Raw genomic sequence first — 10,373 nt, forward strand, 5'->3', positions numbered from 1 at the left:
TATTAGACTAGATTTTTCATGTTTTGATGATGGGCCAAGTGAGGCCTACTGATTGATGGTATGGATCTCACTTTGGACCCTAGGTGTGGCCGATGGCCCACCTTGATCCTCATGATCATTCCATGATGGGGCCATTATCCATGGACCCCATCATGATGTTTACTTTCCTTGCAGAAAAAGAGGTCATCTAGACCGTCCATTTTGGGTAGAGAAGGAACCTCCACCGTTGATCTTTGATTTAGGTGAGCCCACATGTATTGGGACCCACTTGATGTATGATTAAATGCAAGGGAGGGCTCATAGTGGCGGAGCCCTCCATCACACGTGTCCCGTCTCTCTCTCTCTCTCTCTCTCTCTCTCTCTCTCTCTCTCTCTTTCCCTTTACTTTGTGATGATGTAGTTGTGTGGCCCACTTGGATGGACCCCACTTTGATGTATATATTTCCCATGCCATCCAACCCTTCCTTTTAGTGGCCCATGTCCATAGGTGGGGCCCACCTCAAATGATGGACCCCACTTTGATGTATCTATTTCCCATGCCATCCAACCCTTCCTTTTGGTGGCCCACGTCCATAGGTGGGGCCCACCTCAAATGTATGTATCATGCCCAAACCGTCCAGCATCCAGGGACGCTAAACGTGAATTGGGAAAATAAAAATATTAGCTTGATTCTCAAGCTTTGGAGAGGGTTGCTCATGCAGGCCCCACCTTGATATATGGATCCCATCCATGCCGTCCATCCTATTTTCCAACTCATTTTAGGCGTTGAGCCGAAAAATGAAACCGATCCGATGTTCTGACGGGCCATTGCGTAGAAAACAATGTTTTAACCGTTGAAAACCACCCTGATGTTTTAATACACCAAAATATATTAAATATTGGGCTAGTTTGGTCTGTCTTGAGTTGTAAAATCCAATGGCTAGGGTGGATTTTGCTGATGCAGGCCCCACATGTGGAAAACCTCAGAAAAACCCTTTTCTTTATTAAAAAAAATACATATAAGGCAGCAGCGCCTGCTGCTGCCGCTGACACTAACTGCTACGTATGTGAATGGGTAGAGACATGGGTCCCTGTCGTGGGCCCCACCGTGATGTGTGAGAACACCCACACCATGCATTTGTCGGGTCCTCTTTGGGACAGTGGACCCTCCCAAAATCAGCCATGTGTGGGACTCAGGTGGTCCACACTACAGGAAATAATGATGATGAACGTCCACCGTTGGAACCCTTTTGGGTGTCATAGAAGCTTTGGATCAATTTGAAATTTGTTTTTCCTCTGCAGTCCAGTCCGTGTGACCTTATTGGATGGCAGATAAACGTTACAGTGGGGCCCTACGTGGGACCCGCCAATGATGTATGTGTTTTATTCACACTGTCCACGGCAGTGGACGGTGGAACCCACCATCGTGTATGTGTTCTATCCACACCGTCCACAGCACTGGACGGTGGGATCCACCCCATGTGTAGGGTTGCACCTGATGTGTGTGTGTGTGTGTATTATTGTATATGTTATATATATTATACATAGATTATATATTATATTATATAATATATATATGATGGTGGGCCTTTATGGGACCCACCATGATGCATGTGTTGCATCCAAGCGTCCAACCATTTTGAAAGCTCATTTTAAGGCTTGAGTTTAAAAATAAGACAGATCTAGGATTAGGTGGACCACATTATAGAAAGTAGTGGGTTTGAACGTCCACCATTAAGACCCTTCGGCTACTAAGTTTGGGCCAAATAGGATATTGGTTTTTCCTCTTAATTTAGGTCTGTGTGACCTTATGATCAGATTGGATGGGAAATAAATGCCATGGTGGGCCTTAGGAAATTTAATGGTGGAAATCATTACCACCACTTATATTTGGGTGTGGCCCATTTGATATACATATGGCCCATGTGATGTGGCCCACTTACCGTATAAGGCCCATTGTGATGTATTCAAGGCCCATGGGTTATGGCCCATTGCAATGTACATAAGGCCCATTGATGCGGCCCATTTGATTTATATAAGGCCCATATGATGCGGCCCATTTGATGTATCTAAGGCCCATGGGTCGAGGCCCAACGGGATGTCCTTAGGGTCCATTGCAATGTATGATTCCTCCATGGTTTGTGTAATAATGTTTTATGGCGGGCCATGCCTTGGGAGCAATGTTGGTTTGACGTGCACATTGTAAGAATAATGTTGGTTAAATGTTCGCATTATAACTCTCCCTAGGGCCCATTGATAAGCCCGTACTTGTTATGTGTAGGCCATCTAGGCCCATCTTCATTATAAGGATAGTTCATCACTTTATAACATGCTTAGTGTAGCTCCATGATTCATGCCCATACGCATCATATGTATGCTTGATATGAGGAATGTTTGATCATAGCATGAGGAATGTTTGATCATAGCATAAGCCGTTGGGCTCAGACATTTACGGGATGTCACACCCCGAACTCGGAAACAGGGCTCACAAAATTCCCATTGCCGAATTTGGTGCCGACAGCCTCCGTAATACCCCATTCTCGGCTCCTAGCGCCCATTTGCCAGCTTCTGATCCTAGGATGCTACGAGGAGGATATTCAACTTCAATTTGATTAGTAATAAGCATAACCAAAGGCATAACCCACAAACAGCAACCAAAAACTCCATCACATTTCCACTACGATCAAAAACTTTACAAGTACAATGAGCATAAAGGGAAATACAATGATAATGGCCAAAAAGCTACAAGATGATCTGCTTTGCGCTCCTGCCTCAGCTCTGCTGCGGTCCAACGTCACCTGCACGCAACGGTCGTGTATAAGCTTATAGAAAGCTTAGAGGGTGGTGAGAGTGTGTGCGCAAGGTAATAATACAGTTATGCAGTATCAGAGTAATGCGGAACATGCTGATGAATCCATGAATACCGTTAGCCGTACCAAGGCTAAGCAATGCAAGGCATGAATGATGTCGGCCGTACCAAGGTCATGCGATGCGAAATGCAAATCAAGCATACGAATCCTCATCTAAGTCCACATATCAATACAGCTCAAATCTGGAATGTCACCGGGGTCTAGTACACTCCAAACCAGATTTCCGTCCCATCGCGTGCAATAAGGCGAGTGGAAGAGACCTCACTATCCACTTGCCAATATCGGGCTCGGCTCGTCGATAGCAAACCCATTCATCGAGCTGGTCACACTCATTCAAGCTTTGCCCCCTCCTCTCGGGCAGGTAATGTCACGCCCCAAACTCGGAAACCGGGCTCACAAAATTCCCGATCGCCGAATCCGGCGCCGACAACCTCCGTAGAACCCCATTCTCGGCTCCCAGCGCCCATTCGCCAGGTTCCGATCCTGGGATGCTACAAGGAGGATTTTCAACATCAGTTTGATTCGTAATAAGCATAACCAAAGGCATAACCCACAACAACAACCAAAAACTCCATCACATTTCCACTATGATCAAAAACTTTACAAGTACAATGAGCATAAAAGGGAAATACAAGGATGATGAACAAAAACTCCAAAATGAACAGCCACGCGTCCAAGCCTCAGCGCTGCTACGATCCAACGTCACCTGCACGCAACGGTCGTGCATAAGCTTATAGAAAGCTTAGAGGGTGGTGAAAGTGTGTAACACCCCGAACTTTTCAATACCCGAGTATTGAAAGTCCTCGAGTGTTACCATAAATTTAACCTATTATATATACGTGTACGGTACCAATTTAGTCAACCTAACCCTACATCCATCCTCAAACCTGAATCTGACCACTGGGAATGACCTTCATCCATAAATCAAGTCATCCGACCGTTAATCATGTGGTCGGATACATGTACCTTCCCTCGACTAAATCGGTGAATAACTCTTTAACCATAATGATTTAGATGCAAGTTATTTTGTAAGAATTGTTTAGAAATAGACATAGAACCAAGTAGAACTGTTAGATTTCACAAAACTCTTAGATTAACAATAATTACAAAAATGCCATCAACCTATACCTTGAATTCAAATTCACATGGTTCTCATGATCCGTTTCATGTGAAATTTTATACCGGGTCTAATTATCATAAATCAACCGTACACATAAAATTTCAGCCCTTAGATCCTATTAATTTAGCTACTTGATCCCTACATCCGTCTGTACACTTATCAGATCAAGATTATGATCCGTTCACCTTGTTCACACCATACGAATATACTTAACCCACCATTAGAATTACAATCTGAGAAACCTACACGTGTGAATAAGACACCCTAATCCGACGATACACATGCTTTACCCCTAATCCTCCTGAAACCCGCTTTACATATTATCCGTTTACGAAACTGACCGTATACCCACCTATATACATAGTAAGAGTGTTAACCATTAAGTTCTCTTATTTTTAGCTAGTCATCTGACCCCCGGTCATATTTGGATCTGCCAAACGGGCCACAAAAACATCACGGTAAACCGATCATCATGAAGATCTTAGGTTCTAAGTCCAAACTGCCCGGTAACTTGTTGATTTGAGGTGTACAAATATTATTTTAGAATTTTGCAGTATATTAGCCATTAAAAGAATATTTTATTCATCTTCGGGAGATCGGGACCCAAACTGGATCACAAGAAAGAGCACGAAAAATTATGCATGTTCGTCAAATTTCAAGACATTCGGACGGCACATTTCGATATAACAGGCGTCGGATGCCGGTTGAGAAATGGATGGCGAGTTCGTAAATAGTGAATGCCATTACATGCCACCATTGATGCTTGAATCGCATAGTATGGCCCACCCGATCGACAGATCTGCCCCATTTTTGGACCTTAATCCTAGCAGGATATGGGGAACACAATGAACAGAGCGGATTGTACAACTATAAGTAGTAAAGTGAACTTCTCACAAAATATCAATTCATTCAAATTTCTACGTGCATGGGGTTTGACGTTAAATACCATTTAATGTATTAATAGATCGTGTGGCCCACCTGGAAAGCGGATCTGACTCAAACTTGGGGCTGTGGGCTACAACGACATGCAAATAGTGGTGAATGGCATGGATTCTCCGAAAGATCATCACAAGTGGACCCCACCTAATCAAACAGAATTGGCATTTTTTCCACACAAGCTAGCTGTTTTACAGTGACTAAGCTGAGCGGAATGACGGCTTTCACCCCACTTCCCTACCCCACGTGTGGGTCACCTGATCAATAGATTCCCACCATATTTTGGCCCTTGGCCTAAAACAACCCTACAAAGCTAATGAACGGATTAGATCTCTGGGAATGCCATCAAAGTGGACCCCACTCAATGCTATAGTAAGTCTCGACTCTCCAAGATAGAAATCCTTCCGAAATATGTATTCAAATTCAAAAAGAACTACCTCCGTTTCTTCCTCCTAAAACAATCACGTTCCAACTAGGTTAGCATCAATAGATCAATCACGTTCCAACTAGGATTAGCATCAATAGATCTCACCACTCCATATGGGATGATCCCCACCCTCAGTGGACCCTGCTAACTGAAGGACTAATTTGGAAAAGGAACTCTCTCGCATGCTACACCAATGCCCATGAAAATCGTCATTGTAACGATATGTGGTTTAGATTTGGGGTGTGCCCCATTAGCATGGGCCACTTGAGTTTTGATCTTGCACCACCCATAGTCAAATGGCCTAAATAGGACCCATAAAACATGACAGACGGTATGGATCTCACTAATCCTCACTGAAGGCCCCACACATTGGTGGTGCATTTACACATAATGTGTACACTCCTGAGGATCACCAAAACCAAGGCTAGCCCAGATTTCACGTGAAGGATATGCACGGGTCCTCATGTTTACAAAAGACCTCCCGTCCCACCAGTATAAGCCACGACAGAAAGAAAAGAAGAAACGTGGGAGGAAGAGAAAGCTGAAAGATTCAGGTAAAACCCCAGATCTGAACTCTAATTCCCACCATTATTAGAATTTAGCCGTTCTCCCATTTAGTTGGATTCAAATTCTCCTGTTTTGATCGATTTTTTTAGTTCATCTCATGCAGTTTTCTGTTTTAAAATTTCGATTCCAGTTCCAGTGCGGATCTCTTGAAACTGGTTGCATTTCGGCTAAATTAAAAGGTCTGGCTCTCACTTCCTGATTTTAATATATAAATATCTATCTTTTCATCCATTGCTATAAAACCCCTATCTTATTAGTATTTTTGCCAAATAAATCCTAATCGTACACGCCAGTTGGCCGAAGTTTTCCATCCCACCTGCCGACTTAGATGGGGTACTACTTCTCTAGTAATCTGAGGGGCCCACATGATCTCTGGTTTGATCACTATACATATATTCCATGTGGAGTGTGGTCAATATTACCTGGATCTTACCTATATCAATGTTCGACCCGGCTAGGTAATCTAAACCTTAGGTTGAGACCTTAACCCTAAATAGTTTGTAAGCTTGAACATAACTGTATAAATTTATAACTCATGATAGGGTTTGATTCTAAGGAAACACGCACTCCCTAGCAACACTGGTAGGCGATTCAAAGTATAAGGTGATGATTTTTCCCCTTAAGCTTTCCATTTCCAAATTGGTTAAAGTTATAGTCTTTATCAAATGTTAAATTTTTTAATTCATAGCATGCGATCTCTTATATGATTTATATATGATTTCCGATTGAAAATTGTGAAACATGATTGCATGTGATAGTTACTACATGATAGCTCTCATTTTAATTTATAGTTCACATCATGACCTGTTTTGATTATTATGCTTAACATATGCCTGTCATGCTATAGCAGTATATTCTCATATGAATTGTTGTAAGTCATTATGAACCTATATTCACTACACTTATTAGTGGGTAAACCCTCTAGTGTATGTGAACCCAGACTTAGGATGTAACATGATGGAGTGTGGAATCGAATGAACCCTTGATTGGAGGTTATGTAGGATATGAGATTCCCTACTCAATTAATTTAATTGACCACTGATCAATGGGTTTCATTAAGCATCCTAAGGTGGGAGAAATCTCATGAGCCAGGGATGGTGGTAATGGGACACTATGCCCGAGCTGTCGGCCTACGCTGGGTGACGAGCCCCCCGTAGTGACCATTGAGTATCTTAAAATGGCTGATTGTAATTGGAATAATAACGGGTTGGCTGATCATGCATCCATAGCATATTGGCGATGACGGGTGACTAATTCTGGATATTGTAGCATGTTTCCTTAGGAGCGTTAAGGGATTACTTTGCTAGCTCCCAGACCACCGACTATCGACCTATTTGTCCGACTAGAAGAGCATTTCCAGGTCGATGATTGCATGGGTGACGAGCCCAAATCCGACTGGATACATCCCTAGGTCGATGATTGCATGGGTGACGAGCCCAAGTCCGAATGGATGAACATCCCCAGGTCGATGTGCATTCACGCATCCATTCATTTAAATAAGATTGTATTTTAGTTGTTTTGAATGCTTGTTGTTTTTACGATGCTTAGCTAAGGCGGCGGTGTGTAATCTTGAGGGGAATTCACACTGAGTTGGCCACTCATCCATCAAATATATAACCGTATAGGTAGCATAGGTGGCTTAAGTGATATGCAGGTTCAAACTGATGAGGAGCTGTATAATAGTCAAGGATGCGTAGTTGTACCTACCAAGGAAGTTGCGTGATCTTACGGCTTTCGTTTATATGTTTTTATATATTCCTCATGTATGTAAATCTTGTAATGTTAACGTGGAGGCATTGGTTTGTATAAGTCATTATGGGCAAACTCTTATATACTCTAAATATAAATGAAAATATTCCTTTATGTTGACTTGTCCATTCTACGCTTATTTGATAATTCTGATAAAAGAAAAAGATTATATATGGAATTTGACTCTTTTTAAGTTAACACTCGGGTTCTTGGGAAACGGGTCATATACTCGGGTCCTGAAAACACGGGGTGTTACAAAGTGTATGCTCAAGGTGGTAATGTAGTTCTGTAGTATCAGAGTAATGCGGAACATGCTGATGAATGCCAAGAATCCCATTAGCTGTACGAAGGTCATGCGATGCAAAGAATGATGTCGGCCATACCAAGGCCATGCAATGCGAAAGCAAGTCAAGCATACAAATCCTCATCTAAGTCCACATGTCAATACGGCTCAAATCTGGAATATCACCGGGGTCTAGTACACTCCAAGCCAGATTGCCGTCCCATCACGCGCAATAAGGTGAGTGGAAAAGACCTCACTATCCGCCTGCCAATATCGGGCTCGGCTCGTCAATAGCGGACCCATTCCTCGAGCTGGTCAGACTCAGCCTAGCATTGCCCCCTACTCTCGGGCGGGTAAGGCCGCACCCCATTCCAACCGACCACGACACAGTGGAAAGCGCAACCGTCTGGTAATCGGCACTCAGCGCTCATGCATCCACTCGGTCTAGACGTTGGAGCAACCTCCTGGTACCATAAGGGTTTAGAGACTTTCACCCAGGGATATCTATCGCACCCCATGTAGAACAGTATTTTCGGTATCCAATCTTGCCAACCACGATACGTTTGTGGAGGCTACGGCCCTGATGTCGCTAGGGCGTACAGTAACCATATCACACAATGCGAATGTATGAATCACACTATTCAGTCATGCAGCAATCCTGCGCGTATCATGCGCTCATGTAGGGCAACACCCCCTGTACGGGAGCCCCTAAACAATCTGCCCGAAGGCGTATGCTATGATCAGTCATTTCTCATATCAAGCATACGTATGATGCATATGATCATGAATCATGGAACTAAACATGTTATATAGGATGGATGATGTGCATAACGAAGATGGGCCTAGACGGCCTACACATAACACGTACGAGCTTAACAATGGGCCCTAGGGAAAGTCATAATGCGGACATTTAACCAACACTATACTTGCAATGCGGACGTCAAACCGCCATTGCTCCCAAGGTACAGCCCGATGTAAACATCATTACATAACCCATATTGGGATCGTACATTGCAATGGACCTTAGGTACATCCCATTGGGCCTTAAATACGTCAAATGGGCCATATCATATGGCCTTATATTCATCAAGTGAGCCACATCATTGGGCCGCACCAATGGGCCCTATGTGCATTGCAATGGGCCATAACCCGTGGGCCTTAGAATGCATTAAATGGGCCTAATCTCATGGGCCTTATGAGTATCAAATGGGCCACACCAATTGGGCCCCATATGTACATCAAGTGGGCCTCAACCCATTGGCCCCATTACATCTTAATGGGCCTCGACCCATTGGCCCCATTACATCTTAATGGGCCTCGACCCATGGGCCTTGCATCTATATCAGGGTGGGCCTCAATCACAGGCCACAAGCAAACTGAGGTGGGCCTCCCACCAATATTATATTAAATATGATATAATATATAATATATATATAATACATATGATATTATATATAATATAATATTATATATATATATATATATAAATACACACATGCACACACCACACACGCACACGCACACACACACATGCACCCACCCACACAGTGGGCTCCACATATCACAGTGGGCTCCACGTATCACAGTGGGCTCCACGTCCACCGTCCAGGCGGACGGTGGTAACGAAGCACATACATCTATGTGGGCTCCATGTGGGGCCCACCACAATGTTGATATGCCATCCAACCTGTTGATAAGGCCAAGTGGGCCTAGGGGAAGGGTGAAAATAAATTTCACCCTGATCCAAAACTTCTATGGGCCCAAAAAGGGTTTCAAAGGTAGAGGCTCAATCCCACTGTTCCATACGGTGTGGGCCACCTGAGTCTTGGATCACGCTGATTTTTGGCGTGGGCCCATGTCAGGGGGTGGCCCACCCTATGAATGGGTCAGATGTCAGATGAACATCAAGGTGGGGCCCACGGCTACAGCCGTGGGTGGCTGTACGTCGCTCGTCCGCCCGGACACTGGGCGCAGGTAGCGCCTGCTGCCGTCCCTGACACAGCAGCGTTGCTGCTGTGTTATGCTTTTTTTTTTTTTCTAGTTTTCTCATGGATTTTGCAGGTGGGGTCCACATCTTGCAAATCCACTCCATCCAATGGCTCTCCATGCCTCACGACAGTCAAAACAAGCCCAATATTGGGCCTGTTTCAGTGTATAGAAGTAATAGGGGATGTTTCAATGGTATGCCCACTGTTTGCCATGTTATGGCCCGCCTGGAAGTCTGATTGGTCCCATCTTCTGGCTCAACACCTAAAACAAGCTTAGGAAAGGAATGGACGGCATGGATTTAATACATACATCAAGGTGGGACCCATATGAGTAGACCATTCCAAGCTTGGGAAGAAGCTTATTTTTGTGTTTCTTCCAGCAGACGTCCAGCATCCCTGGACGCTGGACTTGGCATATACGTTGGAGGTGGGCCCTGCTTAGGTGGGCCACCAA

Source organism: Magnolia sinica, chromosome 4 (assembly GCF_029962835.1).
Source record: "Magnolia sinica isolate HGM2019 chromosome 4, MsV1, whole genome shotgun sequence".
NCBI lineage: Eukaryota > Viridiplantae > Streptophyta > Magnoliopsida > Magnoliales > Magnoliaceae > Magnolia > Magnolia sinica.